Source organism: Phocoena phocoena, chromosome 7 (assembly GCF_963924675.1).
Source record: "Phocoena phocoena chromosome 7, mPhoPho1.1, whole genome shotgun sequence".
In the NCBI taxonomy this organism is placed as follows: domain Eukaryota; kingdom Metazoa; phylum Chordata; class Mammalia; order Artiodactyla; family Phocoenidae; genus Phocoena; species Phocoena phocoena.
In genome coordinates, this window is record NC_089225.1 from 16,880,852 (window position 1) to 16,902,626 (window position 21,775).

Below are 21,775 nucleotides of genomic sequence, written 5' to 3' on the forward strand. Positions count from 1 at the left end.
CTCATGGAATCGGGACTCTTCTGGGACCTCACACAGGTTTTGCCGAGGGCACCACGGCTTTGGTTTCCCTGCAGTGTTTCAGCTGTCCTGGAGCTCTCAGCAGCTACAAGCTGCAGAAGAAGGCAGTGTCTAAGAGCAGGAGAGGGGATGCATTTTGGGACTTCCCCAAATAGCTGAGGGATGCCTCTTTCCTGCACGACTGCTTTCTTAATGTCTTCTAATACAGTACATATTTTACTAATGTATTTTATTAGTGGCATATAGCTCCAGCAATTAGAACAGTGACTGGCATATAAGGGCTCAATAAGAAAGAAAGAGAGGGGGAGGGAGGGAGGAAGAAAGAAAAGAAAAAAGAAGGAAGGAAAGGAAAGGAGGAAGGAAAGGGGAGGGGAGGGAAGAGAGGAGGAGAGAGGAGGGAAGAGAGGAGGAGAGAGGAGGAGAGAGGAGGAGAGAGGAGGGGAGGGGAGAGGAGGGGAGGGGAGGGGAGAGGAGGGGAGGGGAGAGGAGGGGAGGAGAGGGGAGGGGAGGGGAGAGGAGGGGAGGGGAGGAGAGGGGTAGAGAGGAAGACAATGAAGGGAAGAAGGGGAGAAGATCAGACAGAAGAGAGAAAGATCATTTGAAGGGGGCCTGGAGGTTCCGTCATACTGGGTGCTTTTCTGACTGGCTGAACCAACATTTTATTCGGCTAGCCGAGCCTGGATGACAGAGGTGACATAAAGCTAAAACCCACCTCCAGGCCTTGGTTGATACAGACAGGGCTGTGAGAGGCTATAACTTGGTAATGGGGATTCAGACCCAGAGCTAGCAAGGCTCGGCAGGTTGAGGAAGGCTGTCCATCGAACACAGCTTGGGCCAGCTCCCAGCCGCTCCACACTGTCGGAGCACGGAGATGTCCTGCCAACGCCAAGTCACTTCTGACGGCTCTAATCTGCGGACCCGAAGTGTGCTTGTGGAACACGCTGCCCACTGTCACCAGGTTAATCAAGACACGCAGCGTTTAAATCTTTAATCCTCTCAAGTCTTTAGAGAGGTGATGGCCCCCCTGGGGCGTGCCTGGATTTAGATGGGTGGCTATGCTCCTTTTAAAACTAACACCAATTGTCCTCCCTGGGGAAGTCATTTGTATTCATCTTATTTAAAATTTGAATGGTAGGCATGCCAGGGGATGAACAAAGGCATAAAAAAAATACTGAGGTTCCATCTAGAAGAGTTTATTCCACTGTAGCAATTGAACAGGCCCCTGTTGTTCAGGCCCCGTGAAACTCAACATTTAAGGAAACGATGCTTCCAAGAATTATGTTGAAAACATAAAACATCCAGGGCTTCCCTGGTGGCGCAGTGGTTGAGAGTCCGCCTGCCGATGCAGGGGACGCGGGTTCGTGCCCCGGTCCGGGAAGATCCCACATGCCGCGGAGCGGCTGGGCCCGTGAGCCATGGCCGCTGAGCCTGCACGTCCGGAGCTTGCGCTCCACAACGGGAGAGGCCACAGCAGTGAGAGGCCCGCGTACCGGAAAAAAAAAAAAAAAACCAAAAAACCATAAAACATGCAAATAGATCCTCCATACCCTACACACTGGACCTAAGTATATGCTGAGATTGAAATGCATTCGAATAGGTGGTACAGATACATCTCTGTTCCATGGTGCGTTTCAGACACTAGAAATGATCCTTCCAAGTTAAGTGAACTATGTGCGAGGCATTCGGAGAAGCACCTGGCACAAAGAAGACGCTATACAAGTGTTTGCTGCTGCTCTTATTACTGTTACCGCTGTTCCTATTATGTCCATGGGGCATTTTCTGATTCACACCCTTAATACACCTAAGTGGCCACTTGTTGGATCTGCGGCACAATGGTGCATCACTCAGAGGGGACGGTGAGTTCAGTAACTGATTTGCTCTGACACTTAAAGTAACTGGCTCTTCTCCCCGACAGCTGTTCACATTCTATCCTGGCATCCTCTTAGACTCTACTTTGTGCCACATTGTAGCAGACATGTTCATTTTGCATTCAGATGGAGAAGGACCCAGGGCAGGCCAGGAGATAGGGCAGGAGGAGGGAGAGGGAAAGACAGACAGAAAGAAGTGTCAGAAGTTGATGTAGATGCTGGACGGCCCTGTCCGCTTCTTTGCAGCAAGCACTCCATCAGGAGTCAGGCTTGCTTTACAGGGTTGAATTATTGATTACACGGGAAGAACGAGAAAGATAGTGTTGGCTTTGTGTTTGAGGCCAGCTCTTTTTGCCTGTTCCTAACACAACTGGGTCACCACAGATTGAGCGGGAAGAAAACAAGGCACCTGGAACAACTCTGCTTGAAGTCAGCCCAGCCCAGCAGGGGTCTCAGCCGTGGAATTCCACATTACCGAGTATTAGAATATGGTTCCAAGGCTGGAGTTCTGACCCAGAAACCTCAAGGCTGACCTGGCTGGCGGAGCCCGGGTACAGAAACTCTTTCGTGTACTGAATCATTTGTGTGGTGCCTGTGACTAGGGTTCTTCAGCAAGTTTCTTTACTCAGGGGCTGGTCACAGGGGCACCCACTCCCCACGTAGGAACAGTGCTGGAACTCCAGCAGGTGGGAACTGCTCACCCAGTGGCTCTCAGACATCAGTGTGTAGAAGAATTACCTAGGTATTCCTTAAACGCACAGACTCCCAGAACCAACCCCAGATGATTCTGACACAGGTGTCTAAACTTCCCAATTGCTACTTTGGGAAGGGAGAGAGCACATGCCGACTCTCAATGCACATCGTAATTCATTCGGGGAGAGGTCTTTTCGCTACCGGCAAAGGTTTCATCCTGCACGCCAACCTGCTCCCTCTCTGCTGTGCACCAGGGAAGCTTCCAGCACCCCTGCTGATCCACAGCTGTGGAGAGGGGGAGACGAGCTGATTTCTTCTTCATTGCTCTCCATGCTGGTCTATCCCTTTCCACCCCACTGTCATAACAAACGATCTGTCCTGTAAGCCTCACTAGAGGACAGGGTCCCCCCAAGGACTTCAACCTATGAGGGCGGGAATGTTTACTGTCCGCCACTCAGCTCAAGTGCCAGGTGACCGGGTTGGAAGGGGACGGGTTAGGACTGGAAGTCCAGGACACTCCTGGAGGTGACTAGGCCAGTGCTAGTTTGGCCACTGTCCACCAAGGCAGTTTCCTTCCTTTGGCCCTTTAATATCCCACTGGGATGGTTTTTCCTGTTCAAAACCTATACTGTGTAGGGTAAGTTTCTACTCCGGGGTGGGCATAGGTTTTCTGTAATGGGCTAGATAGTAAATATTTTGCCCTTTGCAGGTCAAATCATCTCGGTCACAACTACTCAACACTGATATTCTATCATGGAAGCTGCCAGAGTTAATACATGAACATATGGGTGTGGCTGTGTTCCTATAAAAATGCATTTATGGAAACAGGCTATATTACTCTGCTTGGGCTGCTGTAAGAAAATACCCCAGACTGCACAGCTTCAACAACAGAAATGAATCCTTCTCACAGCTCTGGAGGCTACAAGTCTAAGATCAAGGTGCCAGAAAATTAGGTTTCTGGCAAAAACCCTCTTCCTGGTTGGTAGATAACTGTGTCCTCATATGGCCCTTCCTCTGTGGTCTCTCCCTCTCTTATAAGAAGACCAATTCCATAGGACCAGCACCCTACCCTGTGACCTCATCTAACGCTAATTACCTCTCAAAGCCCCAGCCTCCAAATACCATCAACCTTGAGGCTTAGGACTTCAACACATAAATTGACAGAGGAACAAAATTCAGTTCATAGCACAGGCACTGGACCAGAATGGGCCTAGGGGCCATAGTTTGCTGACCTCTGTTCTAGTCTATCAAAATCCAATCATTGTTGGATTACACTGTCACATTATGAAATAATGTAATGTACACTGTTGTACACTACATTACATTACAAATAATGTAATGTACACATAATGTACACTGTTACATTATGAAATCTGTCCCTTCCACCCAATCTTTCCTCTCCAGGTATGAGAGAAGCAAACTACCAACAGTCTGGAACATTCGCTTTTTGAAGAGTATCATAAAGGATCTCTCTGGGTTCCAGGGTTGTCAGTGCTACTCTACCAAAGACCTTTGTTAGTTTTACACTATTTTTAGAAGCTTATCTCCATACTTTAAAATATTTTAATTGAACTGTCTCTATAGAAAGTATATTTTTGATAGCAGATACACACTTTGCAGATGGCTTGGAATCCATGGGGGTGCAGAAAATGACTACACAGCTTAAAGGGAAAATGAGAAAAGAAGGGTAAAGTCGGAAGACATGCTGAGGTGGTGAAGCGAGAGTGTCTGAGGACCCCGGCCCGCTGAGGCCCTGAGGCTGGGGTCAGGAGACCAGGGGTCAGGCTGGACGCCGCACCCCTGACTTTCAACACCACCAAATCGTGGGGAGGAGAGGCGAGGGGCCCCGGGCAGAAGAAGAAGGGCGGGTCAGTTCGCCATGAAAGTCTGTCCATTGTCCGGCACAGCCCAGGCCTGGCCCCAGTGAGCCGGACGTCACCACATCCATCGATCGATATCAAAGATAGAGAGATTTTTGTCATCTACGGTGGAACTGAAGATAAGAAAGAAGATCAAAGGAAGAAGAGGACTTCAGGAAAAGCCAGGAAAGAGTGCTGAGAGGAGAAGACTGAGGCACAGAGGTAGAATCCTTCACCTGCAGTCACACAGCTGCCGTATGGCGGACAGGGTCTTGGTGCTCTGGCCAGGTGTGAGGCCTGAGCCTCAGAGGTGGTAGAGACGAGTTCAGGACACTGGACCACCAGAGACCTCCCAGCCCCACGTAATACCAATCAGTGAGATGTCTCCCAGAGATCTCCATCTCAATGCTAAGACCCAGCTCCACTCCACAACCAGCAAGCTACAGTGCTGGACACCCTATGCCAAACAACTAGCAAGACAGGAACACAACCCCACCCATTAGCAGAGAGGCTGCCTAAAATCATAATAAGGTCACAGACACCCCAAAAAACACCACCAGATGCAGTCCTGCCCACCAGAAAGACAAGATCCAGCCTCATCCACCAGAACACAGGCATCAGTCCCCTCCACCAGGAAGGCTACACAACCCACTGAACCAACCTTACCCACTGGGGGCATACACCAAAAACAATGGGAACTACGAACATGCAGCCTGCGAAAAGGAGACCCCAAACACACTAAGTTCAGCAAAATGAGAGGACAGCAAAATACACATCAGATGAAGGAGCAAGGTAAAAACCCATCAGAGCAAACAAATGAATAGGAAATAGGCAGTCTACCTGAAAAAGAATTCAGCGTCATGATAGTAAAGATGATCCAAAACTTGGAAATAGAATGGAGAAAATACAAGAAATGTTGAACAAGGACCTAGAAGAACTAAAGACCAAAAAAAAAAAAAAAAAAGAAAAAGAAATGATGAACAACACAATAAATGAAATTTAAAATATTCTAGAAGGAATCAATAGCAGAATAACAGAGGCAGAAGAACAGATAGTGGAAATAACTACCGCAGAGCAGAATAAAGAAAAAAGAATCTAAAGAATTGAGGACAGTCTCAGAGACCTCTGGGGCAACATTAAACACACCAATGTTCGAATTATAGGGGTCCCAGAAAAAGAATAGAAAAGAAAGGGACTGAGAAAATATTTGAAGAGATTACAGTAGAAAAATTCCCTAATATGGGAAAGGAAATAGTCAATAAAGTCCAGAAAGCGCAGAGTCCCATACAGGATAAATCCAAGGAGAGACAAGCTAAGATACATATTAATCAAACTATCAAAAATTAAATACAAAGAAAAAATATTAAAAGCAGCAAGGGAAAAGCAACAAATAACAAACAAGGGAATCCTCATAAGGTTAACAGCTTATGTTTCAGCAGAAACTCTGCAAGCCAGAAGGGAGTGGAAGGACATATTTAAAGTGATGCAAGGGAAAAACCTACAATCTAGATTACTCTACCCAGCAAGGATCTCATTCAGATTTGATGGAGAAACTAAAACCTTTAGAGACAAGCAAAACCTCAAAGAATTCAGCACCACCAAACCAGCTTTACAACAAATGCTAAAGGAACTATTCTAGGCAGGAAACACAAGAGAAAGAAAAGACCTACAAAAACAGACCCAAAACAATTAAGAAAATGGCAATAGGAACATACATAATGATACTTACCTTAAATGTAAATGCATTAAATGCTCCCACCAAAAGACACAGACTAGCTGAATGGATACAAAAACAAGACCATATATATGCTGTCTACAAGAGACCCGCTTCAGACCTAGGGAAACATACAGACTGAAAATGAGGGGATGGAAAAAGATATTTCATGCAAATAGAAATCATAAGAAAGCTGGAGTAGCAATTCTCATATCAGATAAAGTAGACTTTAACAAAAAGATTATTAACAGAGACAAAGAAGGATACTACATAATGATAAAGGGATCAATCCAAGAAGAAGATATAACAATTGTAAATATTTATGCACCCAACATAGGAGCACCTCAGTACATAAGGCAAATGCTAACAGCCATAAAAAGGAAAATCGACAGTAACACAATCATAGTAGGGGACTTTCACACCCCACTTTCACCCACGGACAGATCATCCAAAATGAAAATAAGGAAACACAAGCTTTAAATGATACATTAAACACAATGGATTTAATTGATATTTATAGGACATTCCATCCAAAAACAACAGAATACACATTTTTCTCTAGTGCTCATGGAACATTCTCCAGGATAGATCATATCTTGGGTCACAAATCAAGCCTTGGTAAATTTAAGAAAATTGAAATCGTATCAAGTATATTTTCCAACCACAATGCTATGAGACTAGATACCAATTACAGGAAAAAATCTGTAAAAAAAAATACAAACACATGGAGGCTAAACAATATGCTAATAATTAACCAAGAGATCACTGAAGACATCAAAGAGGAAATCAAAATATACCTAGAAACAAATGACAATGAAAACATGACAGCCAAAATCCTATGGGATGCAGTAAAAGCAGTTATAAGAGGGAAGTTTACAGCAATACAATCCTACCTCAAGAAACAAGAAAAATCTCAAATAAAAAACCTAACCTTACACCTAAAGCAATGAGAGAAAGAAGAACAAAAACACCTGAAAGTTAGCAGAAGGAAAGAAATCATAAACATCAGATCAGAAATAAATGAAAAAGACATGAAGGAAACGATAGCAAAGATCATTAAAACTAAAATCTTGTTCTTTGAGATGATAAACGAAATTACCAGTAGCCAGACTCATCATGAAAAAAGGGAGAAGACTCAAATCAACAGAATTAGAAATGAAAAAGGAGAAGTAACAACTGACACTGCTGAAATACAAAGGATCATGAGAGATTACAAGCAAATATGTGCCAATAAAATGGACAACCTGGAAGAAATGGACAAATTCTTAGAAAAGCACATATTTGCAGACTGAACCAGGAAGAAACAGAAAATACAAACAAACCAATCACAAGCACTGAAATTGAAACTGTGATTAAAAATCTTCCAACAGACAAAAGCCCAGGACCAGATGGCTTCACAGGCAAGTTCTATCAAACATTTAGAGAACAGCTAACACGTATACTTCTCAATGTCTTCCAAAAAATAGCAGAGGGAGGACCACTCCCAAACTCATTCTACGAGGTCACAATCACCCTGATACCAAAACGAGACAAAGATGTCACAAAATAGAAAACTGCAGGCCAATAACACTGATGAACATAGATGTGAAAATCCTCAACAAAATACTAGCAAACAGAATCCAGCAGCACATTAAAAGGATCATACACCATGATCAAGTGTGGTTTATCCCACGAATGCAAGGATTCTCCAATATATGCAAATCAATCAATGTGATACAACATATTAACAAACTGAAGGATAAAAACGATATGATAATCTCAATAGATGCAGAAAAAGCTTTCAACAAAATTCAATGCCCTTCTATGATAAAAAAAAAAAAAACTCTCCAGAAAGTAGGCATTGAGGAAACTTACCTCGACATAATAAAGGCCATATATGACAAACCCAGGGCCAACATCATTCTCAATGGTGAAACACTGAAACCATTTCCACTAAGATCAGGAACAAGACAAGGTTGCCCACCCTCACCATTATTATTCAACATAGTTTTGGAAGTTTTTGCCACAGCAATCAGAGACGAAAAAGACATAAAAGGAATCCAAATCGGAAAAGAAGAAATAAAATGGTCACTCTTGGCAGATGACATGATAATATAGAGAATTCTAAAGATACTACCAGAAAACTACTAGAGCTAATCAATGAATTTGGCAAGGTTGCAGGATACAAAATTAATGCACAGAAATCTCTGGCATTGCGAAACACTAATGATGAAAAATCTGAAAGAGAAATTAAGGAAACACTCCCATTTACCATTGCAACAAAAAGAATAAAACACCTAGGAATAAACCTACGTAAGGAGACGAAAGACCTGTATGCAGAAAACTATAAGATACTGATAAAAGAAATTAAAGATGATACAAACAGATGGAGAAATATACCATGTTCTTGGATTGGAAGAATCAACATTGGAAAAATGACTATAATACCCAAAGCAATCTACAGTTTCAATGCAATCCCTATCAAACTACCAATGGCATTTTTCACAGATCTAGAACAAAAAATTTCACAATTTGTATGGAAACGCAAAAGACCCTGAATAGCCGAAGCAATCTTGAGAAAGAAAAACAGAGCTCGCGGAATCAGGCTCCTGGACTTCAGACTATACTACAAAGCTACAGTAATCAAGACAGTCTGTTAAGGCACAAAAACATATATAGATCAATGGAACAGGATAGAAAGGTCAGAGATAAACCCACGCACATATGGTCACCTTATCCTTTTTTGTTTTTAACATCTTTATTGGAGTATAATTGCTTTACAGTGGTGTGTTAGTTTCTGCTTTATAACAAAGTGAATCAGCTATACATATGCATATATTCCCATATCTTCTTCCTCTTGCATCTCCCTCCCACCCTCCCCATCCCACCCCCCTAGGTGGTCAGAAAGCACCAAGCTGATCTCCCTGAGCTATGCGGCTGCTTCCCACTAGGTACCTATTTTACATTTGGTAGTCTATATATGTCCATGCCACTTTCTCTCTTCAACCCATCTTACACTTCCCCCTCCCCGTGTCCGCAAGTCCATTCTCTACATTCGTGTCTTTATTCCTGTCCTGCCCCTAGGTTCTTTAGAACCTTTTTTTTTTTAGATTCCTTATATATGTGTTAGCATATGGTATTTGTTTTTCTTTTTCTGACTTACTTCATTCCGTATGACAGATTCTAGGTTCATCCACCTCACTATAAATAACTCAATTTCGTTTCTTTTTATGACTGAGCAATATTCCATTGTATACATGTGCCACTTCTTATTTATCCATTCATCTGTCGAGATCACCTTATCTTTGATAAAGGAAGCAAGAATATACAATGGAGAAAAGACAGCCTTTTCAATAAGTGGTGCTAGGAAAACTGGACAGCTACATGTAAAAGAATGAAATTAGAACACCCCCTAACACCATACACAAATAGAAACTCAAAATGGATTAAAGACATAAATGTAAGGCAAGACACTATAAAACTCTTAAAGGAAAACAGAGGCAGAACACTTTATGACATAAATCACAGCAAGATCCTTTTTAACCCACCTCCTAGAGAAATGAAAATAAAAACAAAAATAAACAAATGGGGCCTAATGAAACTTAAAAGCTTTTGCACAGCAAAGGAAACCATAAACAAGATGAAAAGACAGCCCTCAGAATGGGAGAAAATATTTGCAAACGTAGCAACTGACAAAGGATTAATCTCCAACATATACAAGCAGCTCATGCAACTCAATATCAAAAAAACCAAACAACCCAATCCAAAAATGGGCAGAAGACCTAAATAGACATTTCTCCAAAGATGACATACAGATTGCCGACAAACACATGAAAGGATGCTCAACATCACTAATCATTAGAGAAATGCAAATCAAAACTACAATGCAGTACCACCTCACACCAGTCAGAATGCCCATCATCAAAAGGTTTACAAACAATAAATGCTGTACAGGGTGTGGAAAAAGGGAACTCTCTTACACTGTTGGTGGGAATGTAAATTGGTATAGCCACTATGGAGAACAGTATGGAGGTTCCTTAAAATACTAAAAATAGAACTACCATACGACCCAGCAATCCCACTGCTGGGCATATACCCTGAGAAAACCATAATTCAAAGAGTCAAGTACCACAGTGTTCATTGTAGCTTTATTTACAATAGCCAGGACCTGGAACAACCTAAGTGTCCATCGACAGACAAATGGATAAAGATGTTGCACATATATACAATGGAATATTACTCAGCCACAAAAAGCAAGGAAATTGAGTTATTTGTAGTGAGGTGGATGGACTTAGAGTCTGTCATACAGAGTGAAGTAAGTCAGAAGGAGAAAAACAAATACCATAAGCTAACACATATATATGGAATCTAAACAAACAAAAAAAGTGGTCCTGAAGAACCTAGGGGCAGGACAGGAATAAAGATGCAGATGTAGAAAACAGACTTGAGGACACAGGGAGGGGAAAGGGTAAGCTAGGACGAAGTGAGAGAGTGGCATGGACATATATACACTACCAAACGTAAAATCGATAGCTAGTGGGAAGCAGTTGCATAGCACAGGGAAATCAGTGGTGCTTTGTGAACACCTAGATGTGTGGGATATGGAGGGTGTGAGGGAGACGCAAGAGGGAGGGGATATGGGGATATATGTATAGGTATAGCTCATTCATTTTGTTATACAGCAGAAACTAACACAATAATGTAAGGCAATTATACTCCAATAAAGATGTTAAAAAATTAAAAAGAAAGGCAAAGTTGGAGCCACTACCTGAATGCTGTTTCCAGCATGGCCAGGATGCAGGTCTGTTGAGCAAGATTTGCATTTAGCTATTTTATAGTTCTGTTATATTTAAAGCCAAACCCTGCAACAGGGTCCTTTCTTCAGTGTCTCCAATATAACCAGAAGCCACCTCAGTTGTATAAGAAGCTGCTTTAGTTTTAGCAGGTCTTATCTTCTGTACTATCCTGGTTTTAACCATGGTGGATCCGGAGTATTGCTTGGACTCCATTGTTCTTATTTTCTGTTTTCAAGGGAGCCTCTTAAAGCACAGTATACATGTTGATGCGGTAACTTGTTCCCCCTCTGAGCTTAATTATTTTTTTCTAGATGTACTTATTTTCAGGAATTTTCTGGTTTTCTACGTCTTCTTAAAAACATCATAGTTGAAAAGAAATCTGTTAATAATTTTGTTTCTTTCCGAAAATACCATTTTCAAGTGAATTTATATTGCCAAAGAGATAATTTGGGAATTAAAGTGGCAATGTCACTTATTAAGGAGGTATTGGGTAGGGATTTCCCTGGTGGTCGAGGGGTTAAGGCTCTGTGCTCCCGGTGCAGGGGGCCCAGGTTCAGTCCCTGGTCAAGGAATTAGATTCCACATGCCACAACTAAGAGTTTGCATGCTTCAACTAAAAAAAGTTCCCACGTGCCGCAACTAAACAAAAAGTTCCTGTGGGCCGCAACTAAAGATTCCGTGTGTCGCGACAAAGATCCCGTGTGCTGCAACTAAGACCTGGCACAGCCAAATAATAAATAAATAAATAATAAAAACAAGGTACTGGGTAGTGTGTGGGGTCACTGTTCAGTTCTTTCTCTGAGATGCTATCTCTTGACTTACCAAAATGATCACTTAGGCTCAAAAATCCCATTCATGGTTTCTGGCAAACACAATGGGAAATGATATTAGATCACAAGCTAAGCAAAGGGAGTTTCAATAATGAACCGCAATCACTGGTCATCTTACCAATGAAAATAATCTGGGAAGAATTATACTCATTGGAACGTAAAGAAATACTACTGAGTTGAGTGTCAGAGGATCAGGTTCTTCCATTAATTTCTTCCATCAAGTTCTGGGTCTTGAAGAAGACTTGATCTTCTCATTAACTGGCCTCAGTTCCTTGTCTCTGAAATGGGGTGGAGGAAGGTGAAGTGGATAAAGTCCATGTTTCATTTTGCTTCTGAGATGATTCTTTACCCAGTAGAAAGAACATGAACCTGGGAGTCCAACAGGCCTAGACTAGAATTCTTGCTGGAGAAAATTGAATAAGGCACTTAACTTCTCTAAGCCATAGTTTATCCTCTTGAATAGGGAGAAAACTACACCTATATAACAGAGTTTAAAAAATTAAGAATGAGGATTAAGAGGACAATGCATGCAAAGCTCCTATGACCATGCCAGCCCATAGTATGTGCCTAAGGAATGTCAGTTTCCTTGGCTTGAGGGTTTTTCTGTTTTTGCTTTTGCTTTTGGTTTTTTCTTTTAAACTAAAAAGTCACAGCTACCATGGAGAAGTGATAGGGCTGGGAGATGGAAAATTCAAGATGAATCTGGAGTATCTTATCTTACGGTGCCTAAAGTATGGAAGTGTTCAAAAAAAGGATGGGGCCGGGCTTCCCTGGTGGCACAGTGGTTAAGAATCCACCTGCCAATGCAGGGGACATGGGTCTGAGCCCTGGTCTGGGAAGATCCCACATGTCGTGGAGGAACTAAGCCCGTGTGTCACAACTACTGAGCCTGCACTCTAAAGCCCACGAGCCACAAGTACTGAGCCCACGTGCCTAGAGCCTGTGCTCCGCAACAAGAGAAGCCACCGCAATGAGAAGCCCGCACACCACAATAAAGAATAGCCCCGGCTCGCCACAACTAGGGAAAGCCCACGCGCAGCAACAAAGACCCAGTGCAGCAATCAATCAAACAATCAATTTACGGAAAAGGATGGGGCGTGTTTAAAGGACACAGAAGTCAACCTCCCAGTGGATAGCTGGAGCAGTTTGAACAATAAGTAACAAAAGTACTGTATTAGAACCCATAAAATAAAGTGAATATCCATAAGTTCATACTGATATAAATAAAATTGAATAAATAAATACCTGGAGGAGAAGGGACAGCTCTTCCTTACAAAAGAATTTCAAGTAATAAATGCAGAAGGAAGAGAGAAACAGAAATTAAGATTATACCACCACAGTGCTAACTGGTGAGGGAAAAATCCACTGGTAGATGCTAAAATTACTGAGCAGTGTTTGAGGGGAAAGAGGATATTTGTAGAATTTCAAATGATCTCCTTCAAATTATGTATTAAATAAAAAGGGAGAAACAGTCACTTTACAGTGGAGAAACCCAGCAGATAGCACCTAATTAAGCGATCAAACTTAACATCACCAGTAACAAGACATGTTGACATCACACACCCCTTGATGTGATGCATGGAGAGGTGATGGGCGTCCCTTCTGAGTGTTCTTGTTCCCTCAATCTGATCATGAGAAAACATCAGAGCAACCCAAATTGAGGGACAGTGTACAAAAAGCTGACCAGTCCTCTTCAAAACTGTCAAGGTCACAAAAGATACATGCACCCCAATGTTCATAGCAGCACTATTTACGATAGCCAAGACATGGAAGCAACCTAGATGTCCACTGACAGATGAATGGCTAAAGAAGATGTGGTATACATACTAGGGCACAAAACAAGCCTCAATAAATTTAAAAGTATGGAAATTATCTCAAGCATCTTTTCTGACCACAATGGCATGAAACTAGAAATCAACCACAGAAAAAGAAATGAGAAGAAACTGATTACAGGGCTTCCCTGGTGGCGCAGTGGTTGAGAGTCCGCCTGCCGAGCAGGGGACGTGGGTTCGTGCCCCGTTCTGGGAAGATCCCACATGCCACGGAGCAGCTGGGCCCGTGAGCTGTGGCCACTGAGCCTGCGTGTCTGGAGCGTGTGCTCCGCAATGGGACAGGCCACAGCAGCGGGTGGCCTGTGTACCGGAAAAACAAACAAACAAACAAAAAAAAAAAACCCAGAAAAAATCAATAAAACCAAGAGCTGGTTCTTCGAAAGGATAAACAAGACGGACAAACCTCTGGCCAGGCTCACCAAGAAGAAAAGAGAGAGAACCCAAATAAACAAAATAAGAAATGAAAAAGGAGAAATCTCAACTATCAAACATTTAGAGAAGAGTTAAGACCTATCCTTCTGAAACTCTTCCAAAAAAGTGCAGAGGAAGGAACACTCCCGCAGCTCATTCTACAAGGCCACCATCACCCTGATACCAAAACCAGACAAAGACACCACCAAAAAGGAAAATTACAGGCCAACATCTCTGATGAATTTAGATGCAAAAAATTCTCAACAAAATATCAGCAAACTGAATCCAATGACACATAAAAAAGATCACACACCACGACCAAGTGAGATTTATCCCAAGTTCACAACGATGGTTCAACATATGCAAATTGATGTGATACACCACAAAAACTAAAGAAAAGACAAAAACCACATGATCATCTCAATAGATGCAGAGAAAGCATTTGACAAAATTCAACATCCATTCATGATAAAACCTCTTACCAAAGTGGGTATAGAGGGAACATATCTCAGTATAATAGAAGCTATTTATGACAAACCCACAGTCAATATAATACTCAACGGTGAAAAGCTGAAAGCCTTCCTGCTAAAATCTGGAACAAGGGCCTTCCCTGGTAGTCCAGTGGTTAAGACTCCATGCTTCCACTGCAGGGGGCATGGGTTCAATCCCTGATTGGGGGACTAAGATCCTGCAAGCGGCATGGCCAATAAATAAATAAATTAATTAATTAATTAAATTAAATCTGGAACAAGACAAGGATGACCACTCTCATCTCTTCTATTCAACATCGTATTGGAAGTCCTAGCCACAGCAATCAAAGAAATAAGAAGTATCCAAATTGGAAGGGAAGAGGTAAAATTGTCATAATATGCAGATGATACGATACTTTATCGGATGATATGAAACCCTAAAGACTCCACACAAAAACTACTAGAACTGATAAACGAATTCAGCAAGGTAGCAGGATACAAGCTTAACATACAGAAATTGGTTGCATTTCTTTACAACAGCAATGAAATATCGGAAAGGGAATGTAAAAAAAAAAAAAAAAAAAACCTTTTAAAATTGCACCCCTAAAAACAAAATACTTAGGAATAAACCTGACCAAGGAGGTGAAAGACTTATACGCTGAGAACTGTAAATCATTAATAAAGGAAACTGAAGATGATTCAATGAAATGGAAAGATATCCCATGCTCTTGGATTTGAAGAATTAATATTGTTAAAATGGCCATACTACGCAAAGCAATCTACAGATTTAATGCAGTCCCTACCAAACTACCCATGACACTTTTTACAGAACTAGAACAGATAATCCTAAAATTCATATGGAACCACAAAAGACCCAGAATTGCCAAAGCAATCCTGAAGAAAAGGAACAAAGCAGGAGGAATAACCCTCCCAGACTTCAGACAATACTACAAAGCTACGGTAATCAAAACAGCATGGTACTGGCACAAAAACAGACATATGGATCAATGGAACAGAATAGAGAGCCCAGAAATAAACCCACACAGCTACGGTCAATTAATCTTCAACAAAGGAGGCAAGGATATACATTGGGAAAAAGCTAGTCTCTTCAGCAAGTGATGTTAGGAAAGTTGGACAGCCACATGTAAATCAGTGGAGTTAGAACACACCCTCTCACCATACAGAAAAATAAACTCAAAATGGCTTAAAGACTTAAACATAAGACATGACACCATGAAACTCCTAGAAGAGATCATAGGCAAAACATTCTCTGATTTGTACCAATGTTTTCTTAGGTCAGTCTCCCAAAGCAATAGAAATAAAAACAAAAATAAACAAATGGGACCTAATCAAACTTACAGGCTGTTGCACAGCAGAAGAAACCATAAAAAAAAAGAAAAGACAACGTACAGAATGGGAGAAAATATTTGCAAATGATACGACTGACAAGGGCTTAATTTCCAAAATATACAAACAGCTCATACAACTCAACAACAACAAAACAACTGAATCAAAAACTGGGCAGAAGACCTAAACAGACATTTCTCCGAAGAAGACATACAGAGGACCGACAGGCACATGAAAAGATGCTCAACGTCGCTAATTATTAGAGAAATGCAAGTCAAAACTACAATGAGGTACCACCTCACACCGGTCAGAATGGGCATCATTAAAAAGTCTACAAACAACAAATGCTGGAGAAGGTGTGGAGAGAAGGGAACTCTCCTACACTGTTGGTGGGAATGTAAGTTGGTGCAGCCACTGTGGAAAAAGGTATGGAGGTTCCTCAGAAAACTAAAAACAGAATTGCCATATGATCCATCAATCCCACTCCTGGGCATATATACAGATAAAACTATAATTCAAAAAGATACATGAACCCCTATGTTCATAGAAGCACTATTCACAATAGCCAAGACATGGAAACAACCTAAATGTCCATGGACAGAGGAATGGATAAAGATGTGGTATATATACACAATGGAATACTACTCAGCCATAAAAAAGGAACGAAATAATGCCATTTGCAGCAACATGGATGCAACTAGACATTATCATACTAAGAAAGACAAATACCATATGATATCACTTATATGTGGAATCTAAAATATGACACAAATGAACCTACCTATGAAACAGAAACACGGACATAGAGAACAGACTTGTGGTTGTCAAGGGGGAGGGGGTTGGGATGAGCAGATGCAAACTATTATATATAGAATGGATAGACAACAAGGTCCTACTGTATAGCACTGGGAACTATATTCAATATCCTATGATAAACCATAATGAAAAAGAATATTAAAAAACAATGTATATATATGTAAAAAAAGATGTGGTATATGTATGTATATATGTGTATATATGTGTGTGTATATGTATGTCTATACATATACATGATGGAATATTACACAGCCATTAAAAAGAAATGAAATCATGCCATTTGCATTATTTATTATTTGCATGGGTGGACCTAGAGATTATCATACTAAGTGAAGTAAGTCAGAGAAAAACAAGTATCATATGATATCACTTCTACATGGAATCTAAAAAACAGTACCAGTGAACTTATTTATAAAACAGAAACAGACTCACAGGCATAGAAAACAAAGTTATGGTTACCAAAGGGGAAGGGAAGAGGGATAGATTGGGAGCGTGGGATTAACAAATGCACATTACTATATATAAACAACAAGGATTTACTGCATAGCACAGGGAACTATATTCAATATCTTGGAATAAAGTATAATGGAAAAGAATTGAAAAAAGGAATACAGATATATACATACATATATGTATAATGGAATCACTTGGTTGTATACCTGAAACAAACACAATATTGTAAATCAACTGTACTTCAATAAAAATGAAAAGTGTTAAGATCACAAAAGGCAAGAAAAGAGTGAGGAACTGGTAACTGAGATTAGAGGAGGAGACATGACCATGAAATGCAACGTAGGATCCTGTAGAGGATCCGGGAATAGAAAAAGGAAAAACGTGTGAAATCCAAATACGAACCATGGCTGAATGAACAGTATGTTAATTTCTCAGTTTTGATCATTGTACTGCCGTGATGCTAGTTATTAACATTAGCAGAAGCTGGGTGAAGGGTACACGGAAACTCTCTACTATTTTGGCAGCTTTTCTGCAAGTCTCAAATTATTTCAAAATAAAAAAGTTTCGTAAAAGACGCTGGTATTAGGTGAGGGACAAGTCTATATCATTTTTCTATGTTCTACCCCAAAAAATGCTTCAGTGAAACGTGACTGACCACCGCACATGCTGATGACCAATAACGTACGTATGTCTGTATAGGTGACAGAGGGTAGCCCCAAACGTCTGTGCTATTTAATTACTTCCTTTGTGCCTCAAAGGCCTTGGGGGCTCTGGAAATGACTATTTTTCAGTGTGATGGGCTTGAGGGAAGATTACTGGGGGAATGGTTTTCCCCCTCTTCCAACGTTCCCTCAATTAGCGCAACTCCTGGCCTCTCTAGACCTCTATTCCCTCTTCCCCAAGGGAGGTGGAGTGACATATCTGATTGGTAAATTTAAGAAGACTAAACAGGGCACATGCTGTTCATCCCCTTCCTTATCTTTCTTGGCAGTGAGTGGCTCATAGCAAACAGGTGGTCTGCCCTGCTCCCCGGGGCAAGAAACGTCCTTCTCTGGCTTTGTTTGGACTGGGTAAACCAGCTAATTTGAAGATGCTAATTTGGAAAACTGTTAGACTTTCCCCCCAAAGCTATTCCCTCCAACCTAGTCTATCTTAGTAACAATGGTGATCTTTTGGGCCTCATCTGTCTTGTTCCTAGTTTTATTTCTCAATTTGCTCAGAACCTGGGTAAGAAAGAAGGCTGATAACCACTGAGTACCCTCTAAACCCCACCAGGTTCTATTGGACCCAGTTTGCACAGTGTCCTAGAACTTAATTCTATAGCGACCGTCTGTGGGACTGGGAAGCATTTTCCAACTGATCTTCTGCTCCAATAGCCTCTGGACTTGGAGAATCAGAAACAAAAACCATTTAACGTTGTTTCTTTTTTTTTTTTTTAAGAAGATGTTGGGGGTAGAGTTTATTAATTAATTAATTTATTTTTGGCTGTGTTGGGTCTTCGTTTCTGTGCGAGGGCTTTCTCTAGTTGCGGCAAGTAGGGGCCACTCCTCATGGCGGTGCGCGGGCCTCTCACTATGGCGGCCTCTCTTGTTGCGGAGCACAGGCTCCAAATGCGCAGGCTCAGTAGTTGTGGCTCACGGGCCTAGTTGCTCCGCGGCATGTGGGATCTTCCCAGACCAGGGCTCGAACCCGTGTCCCCTGCATTGGCAGGTGGATTCTCAACCACTGCGCCACCAGGGAAGCCCTAAAGAGAGCTTTTAAGAGTCCATTACTTTTCACCCCATGTTGTATAATTTAGTTCTAAAGTCAAACTTCGATGGCAAACTGCTACTTGTGTGAACGCCCCTCTGGGAGTAAGGCTAATCTTCCTCTACTCGAAAAATCACCAACACTTACTGCACCGGAGCTATGATTACACTAGAGTAACTATTCCATGCAGGACCAGGAACAGCTCCTCAAGGAAAAATGCTTGGAAATGGGTAACCGGAATGAACTATATGCATTTTCACTGAGTTTCGAAAGAAACTGGGAGAAAAAAAATCTTCCATTTGTTCCCAAGTATTTTTTTTTCTTTTTCTCTTAAAGAACACCGTGTGAGGAATTTTGATAGTCTCTGCGTTCTAATGAGGACATTTCGGGAAGAAGAAGCTCATCTCTAGGTACTTGTGCCTCGTTACTGCCACGACGGGCACCATTCATCAGACATAAGAGGAGGAGAAGACCTGGAGGTAGTTTTTTCCTGGACAATTCTGTGTTCTGGCTCTTAAGTACTTTTCCTTTGCCGTGGATGTGAATGTTTTAAAAGCCAAAGATGCCCCATCCACTGGAGCTGCAGATGGCCACAGGAAGGAAACAAGAATGCTAACAGTTTTTAAAGGGCCAAATAACAAGGGAGGCGCCAGGGTCTGGCATTACATATGCGTACTGACACCGAGCCGTCCGCCCAGCCTGGTCTAGTTTGGTGGAACCAGAAATTCAGGGTAACGCAAAGGCACCCGACTGACCCCTACGGGCAAAAACAAACGTTTGTCTGTTCAAACAACGGCCACAGCCTCAAGAACACAGACATGAAACAAGATACCTCAAGAACATTCTTTCCTCATAACAGGGAGGTGTTAACGTCATTATTCAGAAGGCTTTGATTATCCCTTTCAAAAGTTTTTGTTGTTGAGTTTAATTTTCAAGGCTGCTAACCACGGATGCCACCTTAATTATAGCAAGCAAACAACCCACCCGTAATGTACGATGCCAACTGTTAGTCCTACTTGACTTTCACATGAGACGTGGACTTCTCTGCTCATTTATAACTTTCTGAGCCAGGAAGGTTTCTGCACAGACACTTGTTTTTCCTCAGCTGGTGTCTTTGTTCCCCCAGTTTGCCGTGGGGGACTGAGGGAACAGATATTTATGACTTATTATCTCACTATTAACAGTGCCCTTCAGTGATTTATGAAACCGTGCTCTTGCATTTTTAACCCTGAAGGCCTTCTCATTATTGTTCCAAAATGGCAAAGTTAACATCACGGGACCCAAAGATGATGATCAGTTTCTTGCACACAAATTTACCCGAATTAGGGACAACAGAGTCCTCGGTGGCCTAATGGCTCCAGATGGGAGGGGCCGAGAACATCGAATCATTTAACTCAAGGCACCCTTGTATTCGTCGCCACGAACACATCATTCTGTCCTGTAGAAAATATCCTCACGCGGGCTTCCCTGGTGGCGCAGTGGTTGAGAGTCCGCCTGCCGATGCAGGGGACGCGGGTTCGTGCCCCGGTCCGGGAGGATCCCACATGCCGCGGAGCGGCTGCGCCCGTGAGCCATGGCCGCTGAGCCTGCATGTCCGGAGCCTGTGCTCCGCAACGGGAGAGGCCGCGGCGGTGAGAGGCCCGCGTACCGCAAAAAAAAAAAAAAAAAAAAAAAAAAAAGAAAATATCCTCACGCTAAAATTTAGTTATACTCTTACAGCTCATCATTCAGTGAACCAAAATTCTGAAATGTCACATACACCTTGAACTAAACATCGGGACATCACTTGCTAGCGTATGTACTTCTTTCCCTTTCCAAAATGTGACAGGTGGGAAATTCCCTGTGGTCCGGTGGTTAGGACCTCCACGCTTCCACCGCAGGGGGCACAGGTTCGATCCCTGGTCTGGGAACTAAGATCCTGCGTGCCCCACAGCACAGCCAAAAGAGAAAAACGTGACAGTGATTCATGATGGAGGTCCTCTGACGACGCATTTCAGTGTTTGTGTTACGCAAAAGAGCGGGTGATGTTCGGGCGGGGAAATCATCCCTGTTATTTCTCCAGGGGGCCTGGAAGCACTATGCTTGATTCTTTCCGGTTTTGTGCGAGGATTTCTCAGAAGGTGATTTGGCAGACACTGACAGCCACCCGATAGCCGTCCTCTGCTTTCTTCCTTACAGCAAACAGTGGCCACGAGAAAACATTCTGATCAACGAAAGATAAGGAGAAGTCTCTTGGGGGGACTCTGGGAGAGATTTTGTTTTCTTGTTAAAAGGAAAAGCTGGAGAGAAAAGCTCCTTGGTGCTATCCCTTCCCTTTAATTGAATATAAGTAGCCCCCTTGTGATCAAGAGGCAGTTGGCCTCAGGACAAAAAGCAGATGCTTAGGAAAATGAGCAGGAAAATGGAGAAAACCTGGGTCTTCGATGACATCACTGAGTTGTGGAAGCAACCCCAGGACATCCTTCTTCTGGATCATCTTGTTAGGTAAACAATACAGGCCTTTAAGACTCGAGTCTCCATTACTTGCCACTAAAGACGTTCTTAAGTGATACAGAAAGTGAGGTCCAGAGTGGAGGTAAGAACATAAAGGAATCTGGCAGCAACAATGGCTGGTTCTCTTTTGAAACTATGTCCCATAAACCAATGAGGGGAATAGACCTAAATGCTTCTTGATGCCTGAAGCTACTGCAGCCAGAACTTCTTCGAGCTTCAACATAAGAATGACATCCAGGTCTTATGCCAATGATATTAATGATATTCAATAAACAGGGCAAGAATACAAGCAATTAGTTGGATTCTTAGAGCCTAGCGAAAGTGTTAAGTGCAAGTCAGACCATGGGAGAACAAAAACGTAAAACATAGTCTTTTTTTTTTTTTCTGCTTCTCTCTGTGGTTTAATTTTCCAAAACCAAATGGTTTAGAAGTACATCTCCCAGCTGA

General features: G+C 42.1%; 1 protein-coding gene across 1 annotated transcript in view; it reads right to left on the minus strand.

Annotated features, from left to right (window-relative positions):
• LYPD1 (LY6/PLAUR domain containing 1) overlaps positions 1 to 21,775 on the minus strand; it is a 61,131-nt gene that overhangs the window by 28,351 nt on the left and 11,005 nt on the right. The gene's annotated exons all lie outside the window — the stretch shown is intronic.